The following is a 13,340-nucleotide window of genomic DNA, read 5'->3' as shown; positions in this document are numbered from 1 at the left end:
AAGTGAATGTATATGGTCAAATAATACTTATACACCTTAAAAAAATCAAAGACACAGAAGCAAAACTTTGCCTATTAATAGAGGCTGAAGGGCCACAAATTCCTGGGTTATTTTTTTTCATAACATTTGAACCAATTGAAATTAGACCAAATATTTTTTTATTTTTTTTAATTGTCTAAGATGGCTCATTCTTATAAGAAGACTTTTAAGTATCTAAACAACTTTCTAAAATCTGGTCCAAAGTTCACTTGATAGCTTTATTAAGTGTGCAGGGCTGCTTGTGTCTGTGTAAAAGCACAAAATAACAACGCAGTTGTTTGGAATATACACTGTGGATTCCATAGGGTAGCAGTGAAAAGAAGAATCTATAATAGGAGCTACTGAAGGTTATCATCTGATTTTCTGGGAACAAATTAATTGGGCAATCAGGTGCCTAATTTGAGCATGCTATTTCTGCAGTTATTCACAAATTGTGTAATTTACATGCACAAGTGGCAAGATACGCTTGCATGCATGCAATTACTTGATTTTTTACCCAATTGTGTTCTCTAAGTCACAAAAAAAACAAAGAAAAACAGACTCTGAAATGCAGTAAGACCCTGAGATATATACACACGTGAGTGTGTATGAGTATTTTTGTATGTGTGTGTGTATATACATGTAAAACTATATATATTATATAGTTTTATATGTGTATATAAAATCTGAAATTAACAGGGAAGAGAAAGATTGTTTTCCTTACAAATAGAAAAAAAAGACACTAAGGGTCAGTGGATATACATAGACACTGTATTATCTTCTTTCCTCTTAGTAAAACATGGATTTTCTTTACATGTTCTATTTTTTCAATTTCCATGGTTAAATACCTCATGGTAATTCATCTTCAAACACTGGGTTTGCTGATGGTGTACTTACTTTGATAAAACTTAAAAAATTTGGGACTTTCCCAAGATATTCCTGTCAATTTGTTCCCCGCCTTCCATTTTAAAGGCACTCCAAGACTATAAAGCGTTCCATAATTCGACTGTTGTTGGACTAATAGAATTTGCCTATATATTTGTTGTTCACCTCCTTTTTGCTTTGGAGGATTTTTTTGAAAATAATGTATGAGATTGAATGTTGTTTCTATAATGTCATGGCATTGTGAGCAACTTTCCCGAGGGCACTTTAGGAATTATTGTAATAAGATTATTCTTTATAAATTTCTGCACAGAAGAATGGTTTTGTTGCCAGACCAGAATGCCCACTGGTACAAATTGAATATGGATTACATAAAGGACTAAAGCCACAAACCATCAAAGTTGGAGAGAAAGTTGATGTTAATGAGTCAGAAGTATTGATAAATCCTGCAGGACAAAGCTAAATTACCAGTATTTTGACTCAACCTTTAATCAGTGGTTTATATTAAATCAGTTTTGGATCTTCTGGCTGTGGCATTTTGATTCATGAGCAGGCACCTGTCAAGGTTCTGTGTGTGAGGCAAGGCCGGCGGCAGCCTGGCCGTGCAGAGAATGTTCTGCAGTCACTTTGTGCTCTGAGCTCCAGTTAACTCGTGTTGCACGAGCAGCTCAGTGCCTGCTGAGATCCCCTTTGTGATCCTCACACAGCCAGCAGGAACAGAAATGTCAGCTAAGCCTCCCTTCTGCTGGCAGTACTGATCAGAATCTGGAGTAATCGCTTCCATTTTTCAGTCTCTTGCTTCTGTGTTGCTTTGAGCTGTGTCACTCTCCTCCTAACACCTGATTTATCTCACACTTCTGCACTGACCATTCCAAACCAGTCAGATTTCTTTGTTCTCCTGAGGAGGAGCTAGCCTGAGTGCTGTGGTCATTTATTGTCATCACTACATGTGATGACAGTTCCAGTTTTTGGTTTCTCTGTGGGAGGTAGGTCATTGTCTCTGACCCTCCAGAGAATGTCTTGAACACATCATGCAGTGTCTGTGTGCTACAGGGAATTGGATGGGGGTTCATCTATGTCAAGAACCAGAACTTGATATAAAAATTTAAGGATCTGTTTTTTTGTTAATATTACTGATGTTGGTAAAGAAATTGCCAGCATCAGTATCAGAGTGGAGATCAACCATACTCATCCCAAATATTTTTCTTTAGGAAAAGAAAAATATTTTGTTGTTAAAACAAAGCTATTTCCCAATTCCCCATTCACCCCATTCCCCAAAAGATCTGGAAAATGAGATAATTTTAGAAGTGGGAAATTTTAATGGCAGTTTTTAATACTGACTGTGCTCCAGCTGCTCCTCTATGCAGCTATTGAACATTAAAACTCAGATCATCTTAGTCATAAAAGGGTTTCCACACAAAACTATGTGCCTGATTCTCTAGTGCCTTGCACAAACACAACAGGAAATACAAGATGCAAAGTGAATAAAACTTCTGTTCCAATTTGCAAGTTTACACTTTTAACCAATACCTTTAGTCATCACCTAGCACATACCTATTGGCAGGCCAGCCCTGCTTGTGTGAGTAAGCTGAGCAGAATGCCTGTCTGTCATTTACTTTTCCTACATCCTTAGCCTGCTATGAATGTTAGCTGTCTAATTATCTACAAGTTTCTTGCAGTCATTGGCTATCTTTATTCCTTGTCCCTTTTGTTTTTCACAATAATGACTAGATGGGCAGCAGAACAGGAGGTAAAGCTTTAGCCAAAAGCTCTTGTAGAACCTGCACAATAGATTCCAGCACCATGCAGTGTCCCAGATGTTCTTGGCACTAATTTCATTCTGTCATTCATTCTGATCCAGTACATTGGGATGGTTCTCTATTGCTTGCTGTGGCCTGGAACCAGCTAAAATGGCCCTGTTGAGAATCCAGGACAATCGCTGTAAGTGTTGCACTGCAAAGTGATTTCTTTCTTCTGCTGCCTGTAAATGTGTTGGAACATGATCTTGGAAGCAGGAGATGGAATTAGAGGCTTGGTAGCCATTTGCAGAGATGTTGGAGATTGCCAGTGAGTCTTCCTTCTGTTGGTTCAAAGTTAGAGGCATCTGCTGGAGACAGTGGTGCTGCGCCTTTTCTTAGAAATATTTTGATATGGAAACATTTGTAAAGCCTCATCTTGATCTTACATTTTATTCAATCTTCTTGTGAGGTGGTAGCACTGGAACTGAGAGCAGTGTGGAGTTTGGGCTTTAATCTGCATTTGTCAGGTTTTTCTAGTACATAACCAGGCAGGTATAAGGTATCATAGTGTAGATTTTATTCTAATACACATTCAGCAGAGTTTTATGGCACCTTTGGAAAATACCTAGAAGGAAGTCATGGGCAGAAATCAAGCTGAGCATTGAGATACACTGTCTGTCTGCTAGATGGGAGCAGCCTTTCTTTGCATCCATATGGAGCTGGAAAATCTTAACAGCCAATGTACACCTCCACTTGAGTGTCCACTTGAACTGCTCTTTCCATCTTGGACTACAGTGCTTTCACACTGACCATGCTCTCAGTTCTATCCAAATGGGGGATTGAAGGAGCTGTGTGTCTCCACTTGCAACTTTTATTCCTCAATACAGAAAGCACTCATCATGTTCTTTGTGCTTCACACAGACCATTTGTATCAGCAGTGCAGAAGGACTCTGGGAACAGGGAAATCAGCCTGTTTCTGATGGCAGCAGCCAGAAGAAAGTACAGGTTGCTCTGGTGTTTCCTCACATTCACAGCAAGAATTTTTTCAGCTGATGAAACAGAAGAGAATAGATAAATTTAGTAACAAGCTGGTGTTCTGCTACTTTTTGACACATCTTGACACCTAGAATTTTCTCCTTATGTATTTGAATCTGAATGTGAGATCTCTCATATACCCTTGAGGGAAATAAATTTAGCAATATAAATGCTCTTTCAGCATTAAATCTGAATTCTTTATGTAATTAAAACTAAAGATGGACTTGAACATTCTAAAATGTTTGAGTGTTGGTATTTACTGCTTGCCAATCCTCTTAAAGATTCAGGTTTGATTGTAGAGTCCTTAACATAGTATGTGATACCCAGCATCATTTAATATATGATGTTTAATGGCAATGGCCAGATAAACAAAAGTTACTAAAATGTTTGTAAAAAGCTGTCTCTGGAAGACAGGAAAAAAGAAAACAGTTGAAACAGATTTCCTCAGGGAACGTGAGAGGGCTGTAAAGGCAGGATGTGAGTTTGTTTGAATGGAAGATATCTAAGAGAATGATTTTTTTTTTTTCTATTTTAGGCAAAATGGAAAAAGCAATATGTCACTACTTGAATTATTAAAATTAGAATTAAGCACTAATTGATGAACATGATCTTACTTAAGGCTGTAGCTTAGGAAGTTCCAAATACAAAAAAACATTACATAAAAATACAGAAAATTAGCTTAAAACATAACCTAATTTTAATGTAAATCTATACATTTGTGTAGATCTTTTCAGGATCTAGTGTAAATATAAGGGCTTCTTGTCTACAAAGTTGCTTGGTCAAAACATGCTTTGTCTGTAATTGAATTATTTCTTACCAAATGACTTCAGCAAGCAAAAAAGCAGTATGTCAGCATGATATCCTGGAGAGTGGTGTACTGCACTTTGCAAAGGGCTACTTCTACATGAAATTAAAAGAAAACATGTCATCACATATTTTTGTCATATCTGCAAAGGTATCAGCTTCAGTAAACCAAGGTTTAGAATTGGGCTGTCTAGGGTTTTGAAATTCCACAAGTTTTGCAAATTCTCAATTTTGCTTTATTTTTACACAGAAAAATCCTTTTTGATCTGTAATAATCTTTTCCTATCAATTCTTTTTCCTGTGTCCAGGCACTCTGTTTTGCAACTGCCCAAATGTGTATAATGAAGTGAACAAATTCAGCATCCTCAGTATTAGGAACTACAAATGTAAATAGCATTTACATGGTATCAGAATTTTCAGTATCAGTGTTTAACTGTAGTAATTAATTCTTAAAGTGATGCCAACAAATCTTTCAGGGCAGGGGGGCACCTAGTCTGTGAATTACAAAGTACAATTGCACAGACACAGAACTGCTGGTATTACAAGAACAAAATGTAGGCTCAGGTTCATCAGAGCACTCGAGTGTGTGTTTGCCTCCACCTGTGGAGTTTGTTGATGAGACTCCTCATGTGTGCTCCTAAAGTTTGGCACACATTTTTGAGCTCTTCTGAAATCAGGCTTTGGCAAGAGCAGATACTCCTATAGCTTTGTCTGAAATATGCACTTTGTGAGACAATCTACCTTTTCCTGGATTTATGCAATTTATCTTGTGTTTAGAAGACCAGACAAATTTACAGAATTGTTTTATTATGGTTTTTTGCATTGCAGAAGGGAAGGTGAGAAAGAGACAAGTTCAGCTGTACATTTCACCATGTGAAAGCATTGGTTAAGTTTGTAAAAGGTGTGTATTTGACATCAAGCTCAAAGAAATCTACTTGAGCTCACAGAATAAAAAAATACATGATAAGCAGGTCACAGTAAATAAATTTCTCTTGTTCCATCTGTATTTCCTGTACACTCAACACTCCTCCAGGCAACTGGAGGCATAGGAGCTCTGAGTATGCAAGGAAATAAATGAGTTTACCTAAAAACTTTAGGAATACTATGTTTTTAAGCCACACATGATGTTGCCTATGTGTAATTTTTAGTGTTAGAAGAAAATAGGCAGTAGCCTTATTAACCAGGTGCAATACTTACAAAGGGCTAAATTAGGGAAACAAGTGATGTGTGTTTGTACATCACTGCAAGCATGCACTCTCTGAAAATGAACTTTTATAGCACTGGGATCTTAATACCTCTCTGAAATTATAATGTTGGTATAATTTTATAACTGCTTATTATACATTATGAAACAGGATTTGGGAATTCCTAAGAACCAAAAGGAGGAGGGAGAAATTGTAAATCACATAGACTAGTGGTATGTTATTTTCCATGACAAAAGTTAACTAAAACACCTTTACAAAGCCACACAAATTCTGGATAATTGAAAGAAAAAAAATCTACTCCCCTTGGTTACAGAGATAGTTTACTCTGAAATTTCCCTTGATTTGTCTATTGTATTTTCTCAGAGTTTTGGGGTTTTTTGTATTCTGATGGTGAAAACATTCCTAAATTTACCAGTATTTGGCTTGAATGGTATAATTTTGAAAAAAACGTTTAAAATTGAGTTCTTCATGATACTGTACAGTCTGAATGAGATCATGCAACATGATCTGCTCCAGCTTAAGTAGAGAGTTCATACAAGCAGAAGATTACAGGAAAAGATTGCATTGAGCATTCATTGTTCAGTCATGAGAAAGTTCTGAACAATCAAACTAAAAGCTCCACTCATATATTTCTTCTCTCCATCTTCACTGCAGGGTTGATGGAATACAGGCTGCCATGTACAGTGTATCTGGCTATCTCACCCCTGTTTGGGGATTTTTTGCTGATAAATAATGAAATACACATCATCTTCCCATCTCTCTTACTGTTTTTGTCTTGTGCTATGAGTCCAGAATTAACTGAAAGACAGAAATAATCAGGTCTATTGAACAGAGACTGTTTGGTTCTTTTCCCTGTTTGACAGACTTGTAACAAAGAGCCAAAGTACAAATGCAGAGACAGTAGCCAAAGGGGCTTGAGCCAGTCAGACAAGACCTGAAAAAAATTGCTCAGAATTGGATCCCAGTAGGAGGAAACTGGTCTTAAGCAGTCAATTACAGAAGTTCTGTGGTTGATTTTTGGTGTTTGGGGGTCTTTTTTGTGAATTACAAGTCTGGTAAAAAGTCTTATTCCACAATTAAGAGCAGAATGCAGATCACATTGTAACAAGCTGAGCCCTCACAGCAGTAGAGGTTTTCTCAGGAGAGTTCAGGTATTCCCATGAATAACTTCATTGACCAGGGCTGTTCACACAGATAATGGTTGTAGAACAAAGGCACGTGGGTTTTCCTCTGTGTACTTTCCACTGGGATTGGGAGTGTGAAATTGTGAATCTCCCTTTCTGAGGGCTTGATTGTGCATTCAGCTTTGTGAGAGGGATGGATACAGTGGATACTTCTGCACATGTGCAGGGCTCTTGGAAGAGTTTCTGGTAATACCAAAGTGGCAGCACTCTGGATGTGTTACCTGGTGACAGATTGCAGAGCTGTCAGGCTGGTGGTATTCAGCCTGTAATGTGTCCTGCTGACACCAGCCCCAGGGAGAAGGGGGTTTCTCACTATGGGATCCAGGATAGCCAGCCCTTTGGGAAAGGAGTCACCATCACCACAGTCCCTGTGCTGTTGGCTCCAGGGCTGCCTTTGCTGTGTCCAGCTTGGGGGAGGTTGGTTATCCACTGCATTTATGATGTGTTCATGGAACAGAACACTCTTTTGAAGAGAAAGAATCTCTTTTTCAGCTATTAAAATCAAACTGTGGAATAGCTTTTATGTTACAGAAAGTTGCTGAATGAGTCCCAGCATTGTCAGACTTTGAATCAGGCATGGTTGTGTCCTTTGTGTCCCTCCTTCCAGAGCCATGCTGCTGCAGCTCCCGTGGGGGCTCTCACAGAGCCCTGGAACTTCAACCAAATTTTTCTCGAGCATTTCTGGAACTCAGCACTGAGCCCTAACCCAAGCTGGACCTCCAGTAAAGGAGGCTCTTTCCAGCTCTTTCCCATCTCTTTCCCATCTCTTTCCCAACTCTTAGACTACCTAAGTTAGTATTTCATTAGTAGACCTTTGTAAAGGGGGCATTGCCCCATCGCTTGCCTTTGGCACTTCTAACACAGCACCATCCACTGCTGCATTTGCAAAGAGCCAGACATTATCTTGGTCAGTCATGGAGTTTGGGGTATTATTTTAGATTTAGACCTCTGCATCCTGCATCAGGCTGTAATTCCACAGCAGGTTAAGGTGACATAAGCTTGTGCTGCTGTTGAAAAAGCTCTTCCTACCATCAGCAGAGACATTTCTAGAGAGAAATTTCCTGAGTTATGCTGGCTTGAGCCAGTCCTGTAAGTGTAGGTCTGTGTAAAATGCTATGGCCTGCTGGGTCTGTGACCTGCTCTGTCATGGGGCAGGCATGGTAATGCTGCCTTTATCCCACTCTGTCTTGTCTGGAGTCTCATTAAGGACCTGAACTTGCACATACCCCTACAACATTAAACTCAGGAGGGCTCCACCTATGGCTGTTGGCATTGATTTTGGTATGAAATTAAACATATGGGGGAAAAGAGAGGAATTAGATCAATAACTTTACATCCAATACATCTTAAGACTGCATCTTAACTGCACCATGATTTTGCTAAGTAGATATTGGAGGAGTTAAGGGATGTGAAAAACAACATTACTGGATCCTGTTCCTCCCTGGAACCAGTCTGGAATTATTCACAGTAATCTCAGGCAAGGGGCTGGGAAGTCATGAGCTCTGTAAATCTCTGGGCTACAGAGAACCAGGATATACTTCTCATCCAGACATGGTAACAGCTAGGAATGATCCTCAGCTGCTTTGCTAGTGCAGAGTTTCAGGCTCATTTTTTTACAGCTTCAGTTTAATAGTGATGGGAAAGCTGGGCAAGAAGTAAAGGGTCATCAGGTAACTGGAGAAAGGACCATCAGCACCAGTGGCATTGTGGGGTTTTTTAACTCTGAAACAGCAAACATGTTTTCTTGTCACTTGCTATTTGTGTTGTCTCATGTAAGAAAAGTGTTTCCATCATAGAAGGGGGTAAATTTAGCACAGGGTAAGCAGCTGTAGGAAACTAAAACCCCAACTGCCTAGTTTTTATGAGTAAGGGATTTCTAAAACATTCTGCTTGCAGAAGACTGCAGTATTTATATCCACACATCCTTTTTTCTTGCTTCAGTCACAAGAGGGAAATACCTTACTGCATACATTGTTCTTCCTTTGTTTCCTATCAAATCTTGTTTCAGAGAGTATAAAGTAAGTTCCAGTTCTTTTTTAAAAACATTTTTTCTGAATTATTATTTTTAGAAGCTGAGCATTTCCTCTTTCACTTCAGTGTAAAATTACGGAGCTTTAATTTGCTCTGCATTGCACTTTATATATTTTTTTCCACTTTTTGGGCCATGTATTTTTGATACACAGAACAGTAAACATTTTATTAATCTAGTTTTAACTTGAAATTAGCCATGAAACGAAGATGTTTTTATAAAAATGCAAATTCCCTAAAATTAAGTAAATAATTTGTTTGGGTCAGAGACATTTTTTAATGATACATTGAGAAATATTGTAGCTTCTGAAATTATTTATCATTTGGTAAATTCAATACATTAATGGATATCATGGTTTAAAGTGGAATGTGAATGAGAAGGACACAAAGTTCTAGATGGTAGATTTCCTTATATGCAAAACCTGCATTAGTTTAATTGATAAGGGTTTAAACAAATAGCCTAATCTAGCTTAAAGAAGTGTGAAACTGTTTGATAGGCAAGTTTAAAATGCCAGGAGCTCATAGAAATTTGGAAATGAGTTTAGGTGAAGCAGCCAGGAGCTGTTTCTCCCCATGCTGTGCAGTGGGCAGCCTGTGAGGCCCCTGGGCTCTGCAGGGAGTGAACTCCTCCTGGTACAAGGCAGCAGCAGAAGCCATAGGAGAGTTTGGATTTTCCTCTTTGAACAGCCACTCTCCCAACTTGCAGGGCTACTTCCAGGTTGGCAGTAGTATTTCCATTTGGTTTTTCCTGACTTTATCCCCACTAGTTTTGGGAGCTAGTGTCCTAAAGACAATCCTTTTGTTCCTAAGTGAGTTAATGAACTCATCTTCCCTCTGGTTTTGGTGTTAAGCTGCAGCACTCACACTATTGCACATAGTTTGTCTTAATTTGTAGATGCCAGTTTCAGCATTTTAAACAAAGAACAGCTACTCTGCCCCAGCACAGAATCCTTTTAAATCTTATGGAGCATGCTGAAAAATAAAGACCTTTTTGACTTTTACTTTGTCCAAACTCTTTATTCCAAATCACACGAAGAAAAGTGGGGAAAACAAGGCACACGGCAGTGAAGAGGGGAGGGAGAGACAGCAATGCTCATTTCCTTCCCAGGGTCAATCATTGCTGGGCTCCCCTCTCCCAGGCTGTGTGTGTGTGTATGGGCCATGCACAGCTTGGAAGTCAGGTAAAATCCATCCTTGCAGAAGCTCTTAGTTGGCCACCTCCAGAGACCCCAGCTCCTTTTCAGAGGTTTCCAGACATTCTGCTCATTTCTACATCCATAGGTAAAAGTAAAAGCTGCCTGCTGCTCCAATAGCCTGGGTATAGCTTCCCCTTGGAGTGAAAATGTATCACCTTGCCATTTTCAATCAAGCTGCAGTTCTTCCTGCAAAAGATGGGCACTATCCAGGTATTTGTGTGTGCTGCAAAGCTGTTTTGTCCTTCCAGGGCCCTCTGGGAGTCCCTGGAGCAAGGCAAGCACACTGCCAGTGCTGTGCAAGCCTTGTGCTTATCATCAGTGGTACCCGTGCTGAAGAGAAGTGTGGGCTGATGCCACCTGTCCATCCTGCCCCAGAAATGAGGGCTGCACAGCATGGCTCAGCTCTTGGAACTATGGGGCAAAGCAAGCTTAAAACCTTTATAGTGAGCACAGGGTGTCTGAAAACTCAGTCCATGCTTGGCTGAGGAACAAGAGCAGGGACAGGCCCTGTGCAAGGTGGTTCTGTCAGGCAGCACAAATAGCAGCTCTGTGGTCCAGCTGGGTGCTGTATTTCCATGTATGTTTGAAGGAAGGTTCAGAAGAGAAGATTTGCAGATGCTATTCCTTCACAGTCTGGTTGGATTCTGTGCTCTGGGGGCAGCCTATGGGCTGGCACAGCACATTTAGATAAGGGGCTTCCACTAACAGTGACTTAGTCTATTGCAAAAAACTGTTTCTTGTAAGAAACAGGTGCTTTTCTCATTCTTACAATATTAAAAACACACAGCAAAATGCCACCATTACAGACCTTTGTCAAATTCTCACAGTTTCCTGTAGCACCAGCAACTGGGGAGAACTCAAGAATTCTGAGGACCTTGGCTATAACTCATCAAAAAGCCTCTGCAGTCCATTGCCGCTGAAAATGCCTTGTTTAGTGCTGGATCAAAGCCACCCAGACTTGGGCCCTGCCAAATTCCTCTGAGAATTTTGTTGTTATTTCATAAGAAAAAAGTGTTAAAATCTTTGTGTCAGCAAATGAGTCAATTCTGCCTGCTGAACCAAGAGTACTTCCAGTGGACTTCAGATATCTTGGGAATCATTCTCAGTACAAGTCAGGACTCTCCAAACATTTCAGTTATTTTTCTTAAATTAGGAACATTGCAAAATTAGCAATATGCATATTAAAAGTTGATAAAAATAATTGAGTTAAGGTATATAATACTGGGAAGTATTTGCTTGCACCTGAAACTTTAAAGAATGACTACTGAATTTGTGATGTGTTAAGCATGAGCTCCTGAGTTTCATCAACACAGTAAACCACCTTTGTGCAGAGTAATTCTGTTAGAAGGTTTATTTTTTTCTCAAGTTACTCAAGTAGTTCAAGTAATGAATAATTTGTTTCCGATCAATGCATTTCAGAATGAGCAAATCTTATCCTCTTGCACTTCTAATAATCATTGTTTGTATGGAAAAAAACCCTGTACTACTTTTCCATTTCCCAGTGAATGATCAGTTCACTAAGCAACATGCAATGTTTCTTGACTTTAGATGGCAAAATATGCTTAGATAATTTTACTCTCCTCCATGTGAATCTGGTTATATGAGACTCTTACTTTTTTCTAGCCTTCAAAAATGCTTTTGTGCAATTTCCATAGATACGGTTGAATAAAAATTGCAAAGAAGAATCTAAGTCAAATGCTAAGTAAAAATCAAGTACATGAAACAAACATGAAGGTAAAGTCTCATGAGAAAAGTCAATCCATTGCTGAATTAAATATTTATAGAACACATTGATTAGCAGAGAGTACTGATCTTTGTTACAATTACATTTAGAAGCAGACCACTGTGTTTTAGTGTCACAAGTGACAAAGGAGTTTTTCTTCAGAACAAGTGCAAATAGAAAAAAACATTAAACTAGATAACTTAGACCAAGATTTTCTCAATTCAAGCCCATCCTGCCTGTTACATTACTGTTGTATGTTCAGGAATGCTCAGGACAACAGACATTCCTCACAGGAAGCAGCTAGGTTCCAAAGTGTCAACTAAATGAAAAGAAAGTGAGCAAACTCATAGGATTTTCTTAGTACTAGCTCAGCTATTGCAAAAAAAGGACCAAAAACAAAACAGCAAAAAAGCACTACTCACTACTGAACTAGAATTTCAGCAGCTTAAAAGAGCCCTGTTTTGATCTAGTTCACACACCATAGCTAAACCCAGGTTTCTGTTGATTTGCTTGTTTGTCTTTTGGGGTTTTTCCTTCTTAACGGCCTTCAAAGCAGGGTCTGTCATTGCTGAGATGACCACGGTTGAACAGGAATCTTGAAATCCTAAAACATGTGATTAGAGAAACAACTGACTTCAAATGAAAAACTACTGAAAAAATTATCTCAAAAAAGCAAAAAGAAAAGTTAATTCACTCTTTGGGAAATGCCATTCAGCTACTATTAACTCCCAGGTTGTGTGTCTAACTGACATCCTGTAGCTTTGTCAGCTCACATTTTTGTTAAAAGCAGATGGTGATTAAACTACATAGCAAAGGACCTTCCTTTGGTCTTTGTAAATGAATGTATACATACAAACTATGCATTTTCACACAGCTGCTTACTGTATCTTGAATCACTGCAACCTTTCCCCTAGCTTAGAAACCCCCAAACTTAAGGAGCAGAAGGTGTGTCCCCACCTCCTTGGGCAGATACTTATCTCCTGTCTGGTTTCTGCTGTCCAAAAACCCTAGATGCAGGACAGAGCAATGCTGAGCTGGAGAGCCCAAGGAGCAGAGGGGCTGGGGGCCTGTGGCCAGTCAAGAACTTGGGGACCAGTTTGGGCTGCCAGGCCCAGTGTGGCCAAGCAGAGGTGTGGTGTCTGTGCTCCCCCTGCCAGAGCTGCCCCAGCCCCAGCACCTCTGGCACCCTGGCTCAGCATCCTGGGCAATGGCGCGGCCGAGCGGGGCCGGCAGCCGCTCTCAGCAGGAGTTTGCAGCCACACCCAGAGATCTGTGCCAAGGAGAGGCCACTGCCCCTGGGCTTGCAGGTGCCATCCTGCCCTTGGGACAGCCTTTCCAGCCACCCCAGCAGCCCAGACTCGTTCTGGCCATCCCTCCCCCAACTGTGCGAGGCAGGGATGGCTCTGCAGGGGTTGTGGTCTCACTGCTGGCACCTGCCCCAGGTGATGCAGTGCCCAAAGTGCTCAGCCCTTCATCCTCATCACTGGGGGACTTCAGGGCTGGGGTGTGCAAGGGACAAAGGATCA

The 13,340-nt window shown here is 40.1% G+C and overlaps 1 long non-coding RNA gene across 2 annotated transcripts in view; it reads right to left on the bottom strand.

The window, feature by feature from the left end:
- Window positions 1-2,186: 2,186 nt before the first annotated feature.
- Window positions 2,187-13,340, bottom strand: part of LOC143695335 (uncharacterized) — a 31,673-nt gene continuing 20,519 nt past the window's right edge. The window contains exon 3 of one of the 2 annotated variants that reach the window (XR_013184436.1): window positions 2,187-3,688. This is a non-coding gene — a long non-coding RNA (uncharacterized LOC143695335). Of the gene's footprint in view, window positions 3,689-4,440; window positions 4,575-13,340 lie in introns of those variants that run through there. The other variant, XR_013184437.1, reaches the window with a different exon arrangement.

This window comes from Agelaius phoeniceus, chromosome 1, assembly GCF_051311805.1.
Source record: "Agelaius phoeniceus isolate bAgePho1 chromosome 1, bAgePho1.hap1, whole genome shotgun sequence".
NCBI classification, from domain to species: domain Eukaryota; kingdom Metazoa; phylum Chordata; class Aves; order Passeriformes; family Icteridae; genus Agelaius; species Agelaius phoeniceus.
This window is presented reverse-complemented; position numbering and strand designations above follow the sequence as displayed.